The sequence below is a fragment of the Stomoxys calcitrans genome, chromosome 5 (assembly GCF_963082655.1).
Source record: "Stomoxys calcitrans chromosome 5, idStoCalc2.1, whole genome shotgun sequence".
Classification (NCBI taxonomy): domain Eukaryota; kingdom Metazoa; phylum Arthropoda; class Insecta; order Diptera; family Muscidae; genus Stomoxys; species Stomoxys calcitrans.
The window spans coordinates 120,631,707-120,652,081 of NC_081556.1; positions in this window are offsets into that span (position 1 = coordinate 120,631,707).

The following is a 20,375-nucleotide window of genomic DNA, read 5'->3' on the forward strand; positions in this document are numbered from 1 at the left end:
CGAACTTTGGATACCCACCACCTCGGATATATATGTTAACCAATTTTCGTCATAATCCGGAGAAAAATTTACAATTTATAAACAGGTTTATTTAAATATGGTTTGATTTAGACCAAACTCAGCACGGACGTCGAGTGGTCTAATAAATACAATTCACTCTTCAAGTTGTCAGTTGTATCAAAATATAGACCGATCTGAACCATATATAGGTCATGGATGCGAAAAACCTAACAGAGGTCACTATGCAAAATTTCAGCGAAACCGGATAATAAGTGCGTCTTTTATGGACCCAAGATCTTAAAACGGGAGATCGCTCTATATGGCAGCTATATCCAAATATATACCAATGGGGCCATATTAAATGCGGATGTCGTAGTTCCTAACACAGCTTACTGTGTTACATTTTAGCGAAATCGGATAACAAACGCTGCTTTTATGGGTACAAGGACTAAAATTGGAAGATCGGTATATATGGCAGCTATATCCAACTTTAGACCGACCTGAACCATATAGGAAACGGATGTCAGAGAGCCTAACATAGGTCCTTGTGCCAAATTACAACGAAATCGACTTATAAATGTGCCTTTTATGGGCCCAAGACCCTAAATCGGGAGATCACTCTATATTGCAGCTATATCCAAATATAGACCGATCTGAACCGTATAGGCCACTGATGTCGAAGAGCCTAACGTAGATCACTATGCCAAATTTCAGCGAAATTGGATAATAAATGCGCCTTTTATGAGCTCAAGACCTTAGATCGGGAGATCCGTCTATATGGCAGATATATCCAAATTATAACCGATGGGGCCATATTGAAAGCAAATGTCGTAAATCCATTTACAACTTCCTATGCAAAATTTCAGCGAAATCGGGTTGTAAATGCTCTTTTTTATGGGCCCAAAATATTTCGATGTGCCACAAACGGATCGACAAAATCAATCAGTATAAAAATCGGGATCAATACTCAGGCGCCCCAAAAGGACATATACACCGATCGGGACAATATGGGACTCAAACGAAAGGTATTTGGGAGTAGAATACAAGACCTTGCATAATATTTTGGGTCAATTCCAGGGGGGTCGCTCCACCTCAATATTATGCCCCAAATGGACATGTATACCAAACGGGACAATATGGGATTCTAATGAAAGGTATTTGAGAGTTAAATACGAATATAAATTTATTTAAAAGTTTGTACCATATCAAAAGGAAGCCGCGAACACTGAAGGGTGTAGCGGGCCTGCTAATTTAGAAATATAATATAACCATTTGTTATAATTAAATACCCTAATGCTGTTCTTACCACCACAAATGTGGAAACATTGTTGCAGGATTAAATTCAGGTGTGCCTCAACCGTATTAACAGAAGAACAAAATACACACACGGGGCTAAACCAGAAAAAAAATCCTGGCATTTGTCACCCCTTTTACAGACATTCATTGTTGTTCTGGGACTTTTGTTACATCAACGCCTACTAAGGCTGCCACCTTAATGATGTGATGTGATAAAAATGAAAGGACTGAATATAATCCGCATAAGCATCACAGGATGATTATTTAAATCTCTCATTACTTTGTGGCCTCGATTAAAATATTAAAATGTTACATTCATTAATCTGGTTAATTGAAAACTCCATTAAAACATTATACAGTACTTTCTGTGATAGAATATCTATCCCATATGTAGCCATCTGTGTATGAAGTCCTGCTTCATTTCGCAGTGTCATGCTTGAGTTGCAGTGCCAGAATTGCTGTAGCTTTGGGGCTTTGGGCTAATATTGCCCGCACTGTTTCTTCTCTTGGTTGGCTCTTCTTTTCGCCATTCTCAAATTGAGTTTCAATTAAAGTACGATCTAAATTACTTTTTAATTGTTTTCCAAGCCTATGGCTATGAAAAAGATTTCATAAATTTTTCTTTTCAAAGAATTTATAAGAGTTACAAAACCTAATAAAGTCACAAACAAGTGCCAGTTGGTTGTGGTTGTCATCATGGTCATGCCCATCGTCACATCGCCACCACTTCGTCATTGTTTGTTTGTTTCCCTAGCCTATTTCAGATGGGGCAGTTTGTTGTTTTAACGAGCTATACATTCCTTTGTAAGCAGTGGGGTAGAGAAATTCTTCATTAAATAAACCACTGAGCAGATGATTTGATTTTAAATTTGATTTAAAACAAAAGCCCATATTGAACTTTGTTTGTGGGAGATTCTGGGTATGTTTTTCTAGTAAACCAGTGACACAGATTGCATGCAGTTGCTTAGAATCAGCAATGGACTTTGGTAGGATCAGCAAATATGTTATGAGTAACGCAATTTTTCCAAGTACTACTCGTTCTGGTGTGAAGGGTATCTTAGCGCTGAGGTTAGCATGCCAGCCTTTGATGCTGAACGCCTGGGTTCGAATCCTGGCGAGAACATCAAAAAAAATTTTCAGCAGTGGTTGTTCCCTCCTAACGCTGGTGACATTTGTGAGGTACTATGTCATGTAAAAACTACTCCCCAAAAAATTACGCACTGTAGCACACCGTTCGACAGGACTATAGAAAAGAGGTCCCTTATCATTGATATGTGAGAAGTTTGCTCTTGTTCATGACTGTTTCACTTCCACCACAAGTTTTTCGTCTCCTTCAATGCTCCCATTCATACTTCGCAAATGTCATTTTTGCCTGAAACGGCTTGACATATAATCTCCTTTAAGGCCGCTTTGTGTTCTGGATCTAGGAATCTGGGATATATAGGATACAATGTGGTTCATTGAGGTTATCATTTCGGTCTTAAAGGTAAAGCAAGCCTTGAGAAGTTTCCAACCATTTAAGTCGCCCGTACTTGATGGCGTATTTCCGGCATTACTACAGAAGGAGGCGAACTACCTGAGGCCCCATCAGCTGCTATATTCAAAGCGTGTCTTGACATCATGCCTACGTCAAGTGAAGGTCGGTGGAGATCGCACTGCACGAAGTTGTGCATAATATAGAAGAATCCTTCGATGTCAAAACGTTCACTTTGATAGTATCAATCCAATCCTTAAACCAATACTGGGTTGAACGGAACCTTATTGACATAAACCATATGCTAAGGAATAGGAATTGTGGGTCCCATGACGTAAAGATAAGGAAGAAAGTGGTACAGGTCACGGCAAAGGGGAGCAGTTTATCGTCATTCCTATAGGCGACCACCTAACAACCTATTATGGATGCCGCTTGAGAAGGGATTTTGAACTCGACTGTTACGCAGACGATGGTCAAATTACTTTTTAGGGGTAGGATCCGAATAAGCTATGCTGAAGGACCGATAGGAAGATGACATACGACTGGACAGACATAAACCCAGATAAGATTGAGATTTTGCCTGCTTACGAGGATTTCGAAGATGTGCCAATTTAAGACGCCACAAATTCTCAACAAAACTATTTCGATTGCCGACAGGGTCAATAACTTGGAGTGATAGGAAATTGAACTGGAAACAACAGAGGCATATGGAAAAGGCTCACAGTTGACGGACACAATATAGACGAGCGATAGGCTCGAAATGGGACCTGAATCTGAGGATAGTTCGCCCGAGGGCCTGTTTGTGGACTTCAAAGTTGCTCATTTCGATCCTTAAAAATTTTGTTTTGTTCGCCAAAAAATCTAATTGCATTGTTCCGTCTGTATAAAGAAAATTTCACCTTATACATTAAATTTTGCCAACTGTACGGTAAAGAGGACTTACTGTAGATGCGTTTTAAATGTAACTTATAAAAATTATTGACTCTGGTATGAGATATGGGAAGTACAATATTGGCATTCAAAAAAAAAAAAAAAAAAAAACTGGGAAACCCCTTCAAGTTCTCAAAACGCAAAGTTAATATCACCAACTTTATAACATATTTTCATTGCCCCAAGTAGCCCCCGCGCGAAATACTCGCGGTACGGCGTTGTGTCTTTGCCAACCTACAACCCACATCACCATCTAACACCTCATTTGCGAGGCCATCGTAAATGGCGTCCACTCTATCAAAAACCTCGCACAAGCAGGGCTCACTGAGTCCGTAGCACAATCTGCGGAAAATATTGCTGACTAGCTCCCCGAAGGCCTGGCAACCTTTCCCAGACTGGGAAAGACCTTTTTTAACCAGTCTTGACCTCACATATACCGACGCCATAGCCTTTAGAGCTGCCACCGCTACCTCATCGACATAGTCTCCAGTGCCTTCAGCACCGCGAAAACTTTCGCCTGAAAGATTCTCCACTAGGTCAGAAGCCTATATGATTTCCCGTGTCCAAAGAATTCAATGTAGGCCCATTCCCATCCAACAAAATTACGTTCAACCCATCAACAAGGACTACTCCAAATTTCAGAAGCGCCAGGTAACTGACTCCCATATCTAACATACAGATACAAAGGCCTAAGATCTCCCGGGACACTCCTGGTTACTCCGGAGATCAGCTCCGCCGCGGTACCCCGTTCCATATCGATCATGCTGCGGAGAGACCAGTTGTCCAGAGCCTGATGCCACACAAAGTGAGAATCGGCCGAGCGACCGCCGTAAACATCCAGTGTACCGTCCCCGGCCTAAACCCCCAACTCCTTACTATCGAGTTGCGACGAGAGTAGAGCGCATTCTGTCCCCTTTTGAGCCTTTCCTCAGCATAACCGCCAGCAAAATGCTGCCGTTAACCATCGCTAAAAATTATTTTTGATGTTATCGCCAGTTATTGAGCATTGTAGACGACTATTCCAAACCCTGTACCATGGTGTACTCTGTTGGATAACTACAATAGTTCAAGGAATTCTACAACTACAAGTTATGTGGTATGCGTCCAGTGTTATCTGGTTGTAGGACGAGTAGGATTTGCTTTGTTTGGCTGGTGATGTGTGTCGTTTGGTCTTTGGTTAAGAGCGCTACAAATATCTTACAGATCCAAAGCAATAAGGCAGCTGCAGCTGCCTGTACATAGTTGAGTTAGAACTACTATGGTCTGTCGTGGTTGGGGAAGATTATTGGTGGAAAAATGGGCCCCAATAACTTCATTTATATAGATTCTGTATCCACCAAAGAATTAAACATCAAAACCATCGGTTTGATGTTCAATTCTTTGGTGGTATTTCCGGACTTCATTCTAGCTCCTATACGTCTCAATTCATCTTTTCGTTTCGTTTTTCTTTCTTCGGAATAGACGTTTCTCCTCTCGCCTTTTCTCCCGATACCTCTCCTTCATCTGGCGCGTTGCTACTGATTCCAGGGTTGCTCTGTATGCCACATTCTTGGGTTCAGTAACATCTCAACACTCTTGGTCATACCATGGATTTCTTGGTGGAGGGTTCCGCTAACCAAGTACGAATTTTGCGGCATTTTCCATGGATTGGGCAATAGTTTGCCACTGCGACATTATATCATCGGAACAAGGAGTTTTCATCAAGCAGTTGTTACAGTCGAGTGGAGTATGCCGTTTAAACGGCTCTGGTAGATTGCTAAATTAGAGGCCCTCTTTTGTAGCGCTGAGTTTGTTGCACTAGATCAGAGTTGGGCACATGTGCTAGTGCGCGAAATATTTCCAAGCCCATGGGCATATCATCATCGCAGTGGTCATATAGACCGACGCTGAAGGCGACAATGATGAGTGTGATTACTTCAGTGCATCACAAGAAATGTAACTCCAAGCCCGTTTACACCTTATGATATCGACAAAGGCGCGGGATTTTCTTCGATTCCAACAGTAAACTCAGTAGGCGGGATGTGACTCTCTCAAGACGTACAAAATGAGATAACAGACATTCATCTGGACGATGCAGAACAAGAGCATTGTAAGATCTTAATGGGAAACCCCCTGCTACAGGGTTTTTCAAATTTCTGGGAAAGTACGTTCGATGCCATTATGTATGGAACTCGATTTCTTTTGCATGGCCACCACGGACACGCTTGCAGAAGTCCAGACGCTGAACCCAATTTTCGAGTGTTTTCAAGCACAAATCGGCCGATACTGCTGCAATTTCACGTTCAATGTTCGTACAAATTTCATCAATCGTTGCTGGTTTCTTGGCATAGACCATAAACTTGGCGTAGTCCCACAGGAAATAGTCTAACGGCGTCAAATCGCACGACCAAGGCGGCCAATCGATTGGACCATTTTGAGAGATAACACGTTTTCCAAACTTTGTTTTCAATAAATTGATTGTGACATTGGCTTGTGGTGCCGTCCTGTTGGACCCACATGTCTTTCAAGTCCTTATCGTCCAATTGGGGCCAAAAATATTCTGTTATCATTGAACGGTAGCGATTCCCATTCGCAGTAACGTGCCAGTCTGCCGATCATCACGGAAGAAGTACGGCCCAATGACGCCGCCGACCCATAAACCGTACCAAACCTTAATTTTTTCGCGATGCAATGATGACTCATGGAGTACATGTGGATTGCTGTCTGGCCAAGAAGGCATATTTGGCTTATTGACGTAGCCATTCAGACAGAAGTGAATGGAAGAAATACGGCACAATGACGCCGCTGACCCATTAGCCGCACCAAACCTTAATTTTTTCGGGATGCAATGATGACTGACGGGATACAATGATGATGACTGGATTGCTGTCTGACCAATAAGGCATATTTTGCTTAATGCCAAAGCAATTCAGACAGAAGTGAGCCTTGGACATAGTGCTCTTAATGTTGAGGACACTAACTCCGAATTTTAGTACAAACAAACACAACAAAATTGCCCATTAACATTCCACTAAGGTACTGGGGCAAACTTCACACATATCATTGAGTGCTGTCCGATTCAAATTTTAAGCTCAATCATAAGGGACCTCCTTTTTATAGCCGAGTGCGAACGGCGTGTCGCAGTGCGACACCTTTTTGGAGAGAAGTTTTAACATGGGAAAAATATGTTATGATGTTCTCGCCAGGATTCGAACCCATGCGTTCAGCTTCATAGGCGGACATGCTAATCTCTGCGCTTCGATGGCCAAATTTTAGTAGCAAATTTTAATAACTTCGACTCGTTGTTGGCTCGTATATCTTTCCATCATGAAATGGCAAACCTTACTGAAGAGAAATCCCAAAAGAGCGGCAAAAATTATGGCACCGTTTGCTGTCCCTAACGGTCTACTTTTGTATCGTCCCTTTTGAAAACCCCTATATAAGAGGTACCAAGCCAACGAAAGTTTAGCTGTCATAATTTTCAATTAAAAAAAATTTAAAATCTATAGGCCTACAAACATGGCTATTCTCCAATGTTAAGATCAACAACTAATTCCAATCAATATTCGTCACAATCTGTAAACAATTTCATTACGTCTAGAAACCATCTTCAAACCTTTTAGTTATGCCAAGCATGCAAAACCAGAAAAATATGGCATCTACAACCGACAAACACACCTAAAATTTCAAAGTCAACATTTACTTCATGGTCTATTCCAACAATCCTGCATTCACTGGCTCAGCGACAAGTTATGCACTGGCACAGAGTCTGCGAACCGAAGAGTCCCGACTCGTCTTTGGGCCTTATTAAAACATCAAAAATAAATATTATTACTTTATTTGGCAATGGCCATAAGAATTTCAGTTATGCGCTTCATATTGAAATGCATTTCATTTCATAATTTCTGCCCATGCCGCTGAATGGTGATGAACTTTTGCATGGTCAACAGCAGATTGCGGACGGCAGACAGCAGTTATGAGTTTGATCCCATTAGGGTCTCATGATTCCGCTACTGCTGCTGCTACGCGATGAAGATCGCGTTAATGATGATGACAAGCAGCGATGATGATAAGGTTGTACCATTTGCCATGCCTTGGCAGATTGGTTGCTTTCTGTGTTTTTTTTTGCAGCTTTGGTGTCGTCTTCTTCGCGCGCATTCTTTGAATAGGGCAGACGACAAACCAAAACAAAGGCCAGGATCATGAGCATACACCACGAATGAGCAGCATTTATGCCACTGGTGTTTTATTTTTTATTTCACATATTTTTTTAGTTTTGGTCATGCTGGGATATTTAGTTTTCATCGTACGAGAAGCTGCGTGGAAGATCAAACGTCTGTGTTAATTTTTTTCGGAATTACAACACGCATGCGTAATGTGAAATGTTAAAAGGCTCACTGTCAGGCGACAGTGGCATCACCACAACATCAACAAAGCCATTGCATTCGCATCATCTGTTCACTGTTTGTAAGGTTTTAGTTAAGGTTGAGTGTTTATGAAACGTGCGGAGGGACGGACAAATGTTCAGAATACTTTGTAATATTTGGCAAAGTGGTCAACAAACAACTGCCATTTGATGGTAAGTAAATAATGGTATATGTTGATTTAAAATTCATACTACCAGAGATTGAATTTTGGAGAAAACTACCCGAACTGGGTTCGCTCTGCTGCGCCTTCTTTAACTCTCTTATATCTCTTTAGGATAGGGACATTTCGCCCTGAATGTAAATATCGAATTCGTACCATTGTAGCCTATATCCACCTATGACGCTGAACGCTTGCGTTCGAATCCTGGCAATAACAACTGACAAAATTTAAAGCGGTGGGTTTTCCCTCTTACTGCTGGCGACATTTGGGAGGTAGCAGACACTTGGCCCTCAAAATAAATATAAGCTTCGGGCTCTACATTCAAATTTATTGTATGTATGAACCCCATATTGGCATAATCGCTAAAAAAGTTCTGTTTGAGGTTGGGGGGATCCCTGGTCGTTTTTTTCTCCCAAGAACCTTTTGTTTGAGCTCTTTATTGTCGTGGTTGGTCTATCTATCCATTTGGCGGCCCCCGAGGCACCCGACCACCGCAAAAGAAACCACGTTTTGTTTTTGGTGACTGTGAGAGTGCAAAAAGGTTTCCAACGAATCGCATTGCAAATTTCCGAGATCTCTTGTTTTTATACCCTCCACCATAGGATGGGTTATACCCTCCACCATAGGATGGGGGGTATACTAATTTCGTCATTCTGTTTGTAACTACTCGAAATATTCGTCTGCGACCCCATAAAGTATATATATTCTTGATCGTCGTGACATTTTATGTCGATCTAGCCATGTCCGTCCGTCTGTCCGTCCTTGGGTCTTGACTTCTTGAGCCTCTAGAGTGCGCAATACTTATTCGATTGGAATGAAATTTTGCACGACGTGTTTTGCCAAGTATGGTTAAAATCGGTCCAAGTATGGTTAAAATCGGTCCATAACCTGATATAGCTGCCATATAAACCGATCTTGGGTCTTGACTTCTTGAGCCTCTAGAGTGCGCAATTCTTTTCCGATTGGAATGAAATTTCGCACGACGTGTTTTGTCATGATATCCAACAACTGTGCCAAGTATGGTTCAAATCGGTCCATAACCTGATATAGCTGTCATATTAACCGATCTAGGATCTTGACTTCTAGAGCCTGTAGAGGTCGCAATTATTATGCGATTTGCCTGAAATTTTGTACGACAGATCCTCTCATGACCATCAACATACGTATTTATTATGGTCTGAATCGGTCTATAGCCCGATACAGCTCCCATATAAATCGATCTCTCTATTCTACTTCTTGAGCCCCCAAAGGGCGCAATTCTTATTCGAATTGGCTGACATTTTACACAGGTCTCCAATATATAATTTTTTTGTTCTCCAAACCAGACCATATCTTGATATCGCTCTAATAGCAGAGCAAATCTTTTTTTATCCTGTTTTGCCTGAGAAGAGATGCCGGTAAAAGAACTCGACAAATGCGATCCATGGTGAAGGGTATATAAGATTCGGTTGTTGGGCCCAAATTTTAATACGATATTCGGTTTCTAGTCTCCACTTCCTGTCATTTGATACCCATATTGTGCCTATCGGTCCACTTTTGGTTTTGGGTAGTGTTTTTGGGGTAAGGTGGAGGGTCCGCCTGCATCCGATATCAAAAAATTATATAGCTCATATTTCCTTCCAAACAAACCTTAACAATCTGTGAAAATGTTAAGAAAATCTATTCAACCGTTTTTGATTCTACGCAACAAACAAACAAACCGAGTCTCATATAGTCATGATTGGTTCAAGTGTCCATTTGGGGAGTTTGTTACGGGGTAGGGTGACCCCCTATACTTCGAACTGATTTTGTATGCCAGATTTGTAATCTTCTCCCGAATACATTTCATTTTATGAACGTCCAATATGTCTTTTTGGGTGAGTTTTGGGGTTGGGCCGGCCCTATGGGTACTTAGACTCAAATTTAAATACCTTACTTTACTTTAACTGGCTATGACAGGATATTTGTTCCACTAGCAGAACGTAGAATAGCGTTCCAAGCGCCTCGATCTTCAGCGATCATTCTAAAATCTCTTACACCAAGTTTCGAGGTGTCTCCCACCACTTGATCTTTTCATCGGGCTTTTGGTCTTCCCGGTTTGCGTGTACCACCGTGTTTGCCTTCAAAAGACTTCTTTGCTGCAGCTTCTTCATCCATTGTGACAACATGACCTAGCCAACGCAGCCGTTGTATTTTGATGCGTGTAACAATGCTATCGTCGTTATACAGCTCATACAGCTCGTGGTTCATACGTCGCCTATATTCTCCATTAACGCAAACTGGTCCATATATTTTACGAAGAATCTTTCTCTCAAATACTCCCAGCACTGTCTCATCTGCTTTCACAAGTACCCATGCTTCAGAACCATATAACAGCACGGGTAGTATGATTATCTTGTAAAGTGTAATCTTCGTCTGTCGAGAGGTGGCCTTGCTTCTAAACTGCTTACTTAGTCCAAAGTAGCACCTGTTTGCCATTTTCTTTATCTGCTCGGTTGTGCAAAAATCCTTGGGAGTTGAAACCATCTATTTCGTCTTATCTTCATTGACTGCCAGACCTATTTTCACTGACTCTCTTTCGATTCTTTCAAAGGCTGCAGTTACTACTTCCGGTGACCGACCTATGATATCGATGTCTTCGCCAAAGGCGAGTAGCATGTGTTGTCTTGTGATTAGTGTGCCACATCTATTCACATCGGCATCTCGTATAATCTTCTCTAGCCGGATATTAAAGAGATCACACAACAGGCTGTCTCCTTGTCTGAAATATCGCTTGGTATTAGATGGTTCGGAGAGATTCTTTCCTATTCTTACTGAGGAATGCGTATCAGCAAGTGTCATCCTGCAGAGTCTTATTAATTTTGCAGAGATACCAAACTCAGGCATGGCTTGAAATACCTTTGAACGGAAAGGAGTATCGAAGGCGACTTTGCAGTCAACAAAGAGATGGTAGGTGTTGATTTGTCCTTCTTGGGTCTTTTCCAGACTTTGGCGCAGTGTGAATATCTGGTCCAGGCTGGATTTACCAGGCATTAAGCCGCATTGATAGGGCCCAATTATCTCATTGACTTTAGGTTTTAATCTTTCACACAGTACGCTCAAGAGTATCTTGTATGCGATGGGAAGAAGACTTATTCCTCTGTAGTTGGCACATTCCGTCTTGTCTCCTTTCTTGTGTACGGGACATAGTACGCTGACGTTCCAATAATCGGGTAGCCATAATACGCAGATAAGCTGATGCATACGCCTTATCAGCGTGTCGCCTCCGGTCTTAAATAGTTCAGCGGGTAAACCGTCGGCTCTTGCTGCCTTGTTGTTCTTTAGTCGGGTCACTGCTACTTGTATCCATTCTGACTAGGATGCATCTGGGATTGGTTCTGCGGTATCCTTTTCGCCGCCAACGTCGGACACTAGCAGTTGAGTAAAATGATCTTTCTATATCCTCAGCATGTTATCTGTGTCAGTTACCAGATTTCCTTCTTAGTCTCTGCAAGAGGATGTGCCTGTCCCAAAGCCATCGGTTTGATGTTTAATTTTTTGGTAGGATTTCCGGACTTCATTCTGACTATTGTACATCTCAATTCGCTCAATTCGATACCGCGCAAAAACACGACAAATGCGATTCATGGTGGAGGGCATATAAGATTCGGCCTGGCCGAACTTAGCACACTTTTACTTGTTAAAAATTTAATTTCTGCAGAAATTATTTATATTTTACGAAAATTTTGTTAAAAAAAAAGTTTTTTTTAGCCAAAATATTGATTTATATATTTTCGATTGCAAATGTGAATTTTTTTGTTGTTCTAGAATTGTTTGTTTAAAACAGCATTGTGTCTTTATTTGTTTGGTCCGCATTATCCTTAGAACTAAATGAGTCTTCGCGTATATCTTAGATAGTAACCAACACTCAGTATAACTAATTGTGCCTCCCTTTGGGACCTAAAGGATTTTAGGCGCAGTTATACCAGATGATGATGATGTGGTGTTCCCAATGGAGAACTGTTTCATTTTTCTGCCATTCATTGTAAACTCCCTGCTCTCCGCATCGGGGATCTTGAGTATGTTGCTCCCCTCCAGTTGTAGAAAAAACAGTCAGCATGACGACAGGCTGCCTGTAAACATGTTGCTCTTATGCCACATTGGGATACAGAGAGTAGAAAAAAAGGAAAGACAATGCGCTCCGCACACATCTCTGTTAGTTTTGCGTGACGATTACGCGCATATTAATCAGTCAACATTCACCCATTAACGCGCGCATAGTTGGTGATGTGATTGCTCCCATAAGATCTTGAGTGAGTTGGACAGACATGGAGATGGAAGGACAGACAGCCGCATACAATATGTTTGGTGATGGGAATCAACGGTGTTAAGGTATTGTTGAACTCGGCGGCTGATGATGCGGCTGCTCAATTCGCACGGGTGCATAATTCAAAACAATTTCATACCTTATATGCCATCATGATATGTGCCCATGGTGTTGTACGCATGCTGGTGTTCTTCCCTTTGAGACGATGTCTGATGATTATGATGCTGATGATAATGGGCGCATGAATTCGCTGGGGAACATCTTCGGAACAAGCTTGAACATCAGCATCATCAAAGCCTTAAAAAAAAAGGAAAGAGCCTCAGCATGAGTATGTCAGGCATAAACAACTTGTGGTATGTCTGTCCAAGTTCATCATTTTATCACGGTTTCGCGGCTTTTACTTACTGCCACTTCTTGGGATGATGGTAATGGGATTTTTTCGGCGTTCCCTTGCAGGTTTGTGCGATTGTTCATTGGTCGTTGAGCGAAATGAGCAATCCTCAAATACTAGTAGCCGTTTTTCGAAAAAAAAACCATTGAAAAACATTCTCTCTCATTGGGCATTGGGGATGATTGAAAATGCATTGCGAGCTTCAGATGGAGAGCCCCTATAAAAGGCAAACATTTTAAAAAATGCTCTATCCAAACAAAAATTTAAACAAAAAATTGTCTTAAAAAATATTTTTCAAAAAATTTATTATAAAAATAAAATTCTTGCAAATTTTGATTTGGAAATAAAATTGGAACAAAATTTTCGGAGGATAAAATTAAAAAAAAAGGCGGAGAGCCTCTTTTAAAGGCATAACATTTTAAAAAATTTTCTATTCAAATTCAAATTTTTCTAAAGAAAAAATTTGGACAATATTTTTTTACAAAAATAAAGTTTTTACAAAATTTGATTTAGAAATAAAATGTTTTTTAGGATAAAATTTTAACACAATATTCTGAAAAATTTTAAAACTTTTCTTTTAAAAATAAAATTTTGAAAAAACTAAAAAAAAAATTTAAAGTTTACAATATTTTCTATAAAAATACAGTTTTTAATTTCTTATATATAAAATACAATTTGTGTTTGTTTGTTCCGTATGGACTCAAAAACGGTTGAACCGATTACCTTAACATTTTTACAGTTTGTGTAAGTTGGTCTGAAAGCATAGGCTATATAATTTTTTGATATCGGAAGGGGGGCGGACCCTCCCCCTAATCCTAAAAGTACTACCCAAAAAAAAAGTGCATCGATCAGGACAATATGGGACTCAAATGGAAGGTATTCAGAATTTCTTATTAAGAACTAGGTCCAAGTAACTAGAGGGCCGTCCCAACCCCAAAAAGCCCTTAAAATAGGTTTATTTGATGAGCATGACAATATGGGACTCAAATGATAGGTATTCGTAAGTAGATTACGAATATGGTCATGAAGAAGGAATAGAATTAAAATTTGATGATAACGGAAAGGGCAGACCCTCCCCCGTTACGCCAAAAACACCACCTAAAATAAAAAGTGGACCCATAAGGATAATATGGATATCACATGAAAGGTATTGTGGGCTATTATACGAATGTGGTATTAAAAATTGGGGCCAAGTACCTATGAAGTCGCCCTAACCAGAAATTCACAAAACTTCTAAAAGCAGACTAATTGAACGTCTATATAAAAATTGGGCTCAAATGAAAGGTATTCGGGAATAGATTACGAATCTGTCATACAAAATCAGGTCGAGGTATAGGGGTCATCCCAACCCCCTAATGGGCTTCAGAACTATATAGGTCTCGGTTTGTTTGTTTGTTCCGTGTAGACTGAATAAAGGTAGAACCGATTTTCTTGAAATTTTCACAGATTGTATTGGTTGGTCTTTAAGGAAACACAAGCTATATAATTTTTACGATATCGGAAAGGATCGATCGGAATAATACGGGTATCAAATGAAGGTATTGGAGAGTAGAATCCGAATATGGTCTTAAAATTTTTTTTATTAGAATCTAGGGGGCCGTCCTAATGCCAAAACTTCCGCAAACAGACATATTGGAAGTTCATGTGACTATGGGACTCCAATGAAAGGCATTCGGAAATAGAATACTAAATATGGCAAAAAAAATTAAGTCCATGTAATGGGTGGTTTCCCCATCCCCAAACACCCCCAAATGAGCATATTAGCCGACCATGGGTATATGGGACTCAAGTAAAAGCAATTTGAGAGTAGATTAGGAAAATTACAGTAAAATTTGTGGTAAGGTTTCTAGGTGGCGCTTAACCTCCTGAAAACACCTCAAATAGGTTATTTGACCTATCGTGATGTATGTCTGAGGAACTTTCTCACCCCCCAAAACCCCACAGCAGGACATATGTACCGATTCGCACAATATGGGACTCAAAAGAAACGTATTTGGGAGTTGAATACGAATATGGTATTAAAAATTGTGTCCAAGTACCTAGAAGGCCCCAGGCTCCAAAACCTCCCCAAAAGTAGCGCCCAAAATAAAGAGTGGACCGATCGGAAAACATTGATCTCCAATGAAAGGCATTTGGGAGTAGAATTTGAATATGATATTTAAAATTGGGTACAAGTACCTAGCGAGCCGTCCCAAGCCCAAAACCAACCCTAAAGTACCACCAAAAATCAAAGTTTACCGATAGGGATAATATGGGACTCAAATAAAAGGCTTTTAGGAGCAGAATAAGTATATAGTGTCATAAATTTGATTCAAATACCTAGGGTGTCCCCCAACGGCCAAAACGCCCAAAATCAAAAGTGGACCGATCGGAACAATGAAAGATCTTTGGTAGTAGAGTACCAAAGATCCAATGAAAGGGTCTTTAGTAGTAGAGTACAATTTTTACCCACAAATTGGGATAGACACAGGAGGACCTGCGGATCTTTAAAAATGTGGTATCCCAAGTAGTAGCTTAGAAATATGATATTGAATGTAGATAACCAATACAAAAAATTAAGTAGACTAGATCTGAACGATACCCCTACCCGGGAATATCTTTCGGGACATTATGGACCTCAAACAAAATCTTGTTTTAGCACGATGCTGATATTATTTCAGGGTCCGCCCCTTAAACTCCCTTCAAACCGGGCATGTTTGCTTACTATGGCAATAAATAATAGGTATTTGATAGTAGAAAACGAATCCAACTTTGAGACCAAGTCTGTTTTATGGCCAAATGTTTCGGGGACGCCTCATTTTCATATGGCCACTACAGCCATATGAAGCTCAAATGTGGTTTTTGGGAGTAGAGTATGAATTTGATATCCACTTTCGGGACAAAGAGTTTGACTACTCCAATTCACCACCAGAAGTAGATCTAACATCCAATATTTTTTGGGCGGACCCTCCCCATACCATATTTTCAAAAACGTTAGATCTCGGAGTTAGGTGTGGCGATTTAAGCGAAATTTAGTTTGCTTATAATAACTTAAAAACAGAAATTTGATATCCTTATTTTGGGTGGGATTTCCAGGGGGACCGCTCCACTCCAAAGCCCGCCAAATGGAAATATTAACCAATAATTACAATATGGGGTTAAATGTAAGGTATTTAAGAATAGATCACGAATCTGAGGGCTTCACCTCACCCCCACAAATACCACCATTCCGGACATATTTGTCGACCATAGCAATATAAGGCACAAAAGAAAAAAAATTGTGAATAGAGTACCAATATGAAATCCACATTAGGGCGAAATATCTAAATTCGGGGGTGAGGTGGTCCCATCGTGCTCTTCTCTCAAATACAATTTATTTAAACCCCATATTGCCATTGGTTTCAGGGGAGTTTATAGGATGAGGCGTTGGCATCGACAGTAAATTTTTACCCTTTGGGGGGGAATGTTTTGGGGAAGGGGCGGTGCCCCAAATACATGGTCCCACGTTTAGATATCAGATTCGTATTCTACTACCAAATACTGTTTTTTGAGCCCCATATTGCGATGGTCAGTAAATAATTCCTGTTTTTGGGGTGATTTGGGAAAGGGGTAGACCCTCAGAAAATTGGTTCCGTAAGTGGGCATCAATGTCGAGCTCTACTCCTTAATACCTTTCATTTGAGCCCCACATTGACATGGTCGGTAAATATGCCCGTGTTTGGGGGACCAACGGGAATGGTCCCCCACATAAAAAATGAAAATATATCAGCACCGTGCTCTATTCTCATATCTCAAATATGTCCAGTTTGGGGTATGGGCCCTAAAAACTATCAACATCGAGCTCCACTGTTATGAAAACCCAAATTGTCTTGGTGAGCAAATACGTCCTATTTGGAGGTTGTTATGCCGGTGGGACGTCCCCTAGATAGTCGGTCCCGAATGTTGATATCAAATTCGGGTCTACTCCTAAATATCTTTCATTTAAGCCTCATTTTGCTATGGCCGTAAATTTATCCTATTTTGAGCAACGGCCCCCCAATGACTTGGTCCCACATATGAATATCAGATTATTATTCTACACTCAAATATATTTTATTTAAGACCCATATTGCCATGGTCTGTAAATAAGTCCTGTTTGGGGGGTGTTTTGGAGAAGGGAAGGATGCCCAGAGACTTGGTCCCACATTTGAATATCAGATTCGTATTCTACTTGCAAATACCTTTAATTTGAGTCCCATATTGCCATGGTCAGTAAATATGTCCGATTTAAGGGTGTTTTGGGGGTCGGGGTGCTCCCCCAAATACTTGGTCCCATATTTGGGTATCAGAGTCGTCTATTGATTGGTCTAAATATATGTTTGGTAGGTTATAGGGTGGGGCAGCCCCCCTAGGTACCCTATCCGAAATTTGGAACTAAAGGGAACACACAAACATACAAACAAACCTACAAACAAACACAAATTGATTTTTATATATAAGATTTTGTAAAAATTTTATTTTTTGTAAAAATCTTATTCACATAAAATTTTCTTTTTCTATAAAAATTGAAATTGAATTGAAATTGAAAACATTAAAAATTTTGATAAAATTTTTAAAAATAAAATTTAAAATTTTTTGAAGGAATTTAATTTTCTGACAAATTTAAATAAACACAATATATTGTCAAAATTTTCTAAATAATTAAAATTTTTTTGAAAAACAGAAATTTGACAAAAAAGTCTACAAAAATCTGAATTTTACGTTATGTTATAGAAAAAAACTTTAACCAAATTTCAGTGATAATTAAATTTTTAAAGAAATGCTCTTTGACAATCGTATTTGGACAACAGTCTTTAAATATATTTCAACTAGCTGTAGTTGATTTTGTCACTTGGACCATTTCGATAGTCGACTGTGCAAGCTGCATGAAAAACAACAAAAAATTATGATTCGTCTAAGTGCTATAGCACTTGTCCCCAGTGAATGGAACTGCCTACATGTTGTTGGTTGATTGCATTCGCTTCTCCCCGTCAAGGGGGCAGGAGGGAAAACAATCCAAGTTGTTGACTGTTTTCTGTTTTTGTTTTGCGCTAAATGTTCGTTTTATTACTGCAAGTATGAACTTTAATTAAGTCATTAGCAACCGTGCGATCTGCCACTTTTTTCTGGTGGTTTGCTGCTCGGCAGGCACCATCAGCATTGCAAGGAGCAAGCAGCTTTAATATACGATGCAGTTGTCTCCGCTGCTTGTTGGCTGTTGTCACTGACTGTGAGTCTAAATGAAACACTTTTCTCATTTAAAGAAGACAATTCAAACAGACAACCATTTAAGCAGCGATACCATGATCCTCTTAACTTGATGTGATGTTGCACGACGACACAAGACAGGATCTTTCACAAGCAAAAAAATAATAAAAACTCCACACTTCAGAAGGTTTCACACAAGGGAAAACAAGTAAAAAACATAAAAATTAAATAATAAAACAAAGACAATAAAAACAACTATAATCTTGTTTTTTTCTTTTTTAATTAATCTTTATTTACTTTTTTGTTAATAAATAACAATAGTAAAAGAAGGAGATTTTTTTCTTAATATTTGAAAGAAAAGAATCATTTCACTATTTAAGGCACTCATACGATAATTTAGTCCAAGGTATTGGTAGCATACGAATCTGACATCAAAATTTGTGGTAATTTTATCGTGTTTTGAATCAGCCTTACTTTTTGGATCTCTATAAGATTTCTTTCCAAGTCGTTCACAAGAAGCGGAGGAGGAGTACTTAAATCTGAGAAAATATAATTGGAAAACTTCGAGGAGGAACATAACTAGAGCCCTAGGATGGCTTATACAGATACTGGAGTTAGCAGAGTTTTTTGAACGAAGTCCTTTAGTAATGTCCAGAATGAGTATAGTCTCGCCCAGCTGGACTGGTAGACACCGATGCTAAAAGTATTCAAGAATGAGAATAATACACTTTTCAATATGTAAAAGAGACATAGACTGAAGCATAGAACGCCTCCATAACATCCAAGCACATGACTGAACGTGGCTTAAGTTTATATCCGCCTTCGACTCCTGGCAATCAGAAAAATGTTCAGTTTTGTGAGGTCGTATGCCATGTAAAACTTCCCACAAAGCTACGAGTATTTTATTCAGCGACACGACATTAGCTCAGCTATATAAGGCAAATTCCTTATCATTGATCAGGCTCCACTCTGTGATTTGAGAGAAATCATATCTCTGTTTCTTAGATAGCAGTTTTCGTGGATTTTTTCCATAGAAACAAACGCTGATTTCTCGGAAACGACAACATTTCAGGAAAAGAGATAGCGAACCAAGTAAGAATTCGGACCATAAATGTATGCTGAACATTGTAGAAGTCATTGTGTAATATTTCAGTTCATTCGCATAAGAATTGCGCCTTGTAGGGGCTTAAGAAACAAAATCGGGAGATTGGTTTATATGGGAGCTGTATCAAGCTGTAGGCACGCCACAGGAATCTTGTTATCACCACTTCTAAATAACCTTTTGCGGATGCTGCGGGATTTGAACTCGACTGCAGACGATGTTATAAAGGCGGAAGAAAGGGTCTTGGACATAACATACGGCTGGGCTAGATCTAGGGGACCCAATCTTCACCCTTAACCCTATGGGGCACTGTAGACTATTTAAGATATCTGACCCATTAAAATACAGATTAAGTGTGAGGCAGCCACTGCGGCTATGAGACTTAAGTCAATGGTAGAATGGAAAGAGGATAGGAGCAGGTCATACCATCGCGGTATAATCGAGGCGACGATAAGAAACCCGGGTGGATTAGAAGAGTTTTTCGACCGGATACCTGAGATGACACTTGAGGTTGAGTGCGTGACACTGCTGCCATAAACACAGTATTGGATTGTCGGAACTCTGGTATTGCCATCTGGGAGATCATTTAATTGATCAAGATTGATCAATCATAGAGTTAAGGACGTGGACAACGAACGCGCATGTAACACTGTGGAACAGCGAAACGGTCGATTGGAAGCCGATCGCGAGAAGATGAGGTTGCTTTTTATAATCAAGAGCGCACAACAAGTCGATTTCTGGCTTAGGTGTATGTTCATAGTGGCATGGGGCAGACTAGTATCCACACCCTCTTTTCAACCTAACCGAACCCTGTGGAACAACGTAGCGGTCAGTAAATGCAAATTTTGGCCATGAACATTCTACTAAGGAACAGGCCCAAACTTCTCACATATCAATGAGTGCAGTTCGATTCAAGTTTAAGTTCAATGATAGGGGTCTCCTTTTTATAGCCGAGTTCCAACAGCGTGCCCCAGATCGACACCTCTTTGGAGAGAAGTTTTAATTTTTTCTGAAATTTTTTTTCTGATAACGAAATTGTTTTATTGAGGAAACGTGGTGCATCAAATTGGCCCACCTTCGTCTTTCTCGTAAACTGACAGATTTTAGTCTTCTCTGCATAAGCATT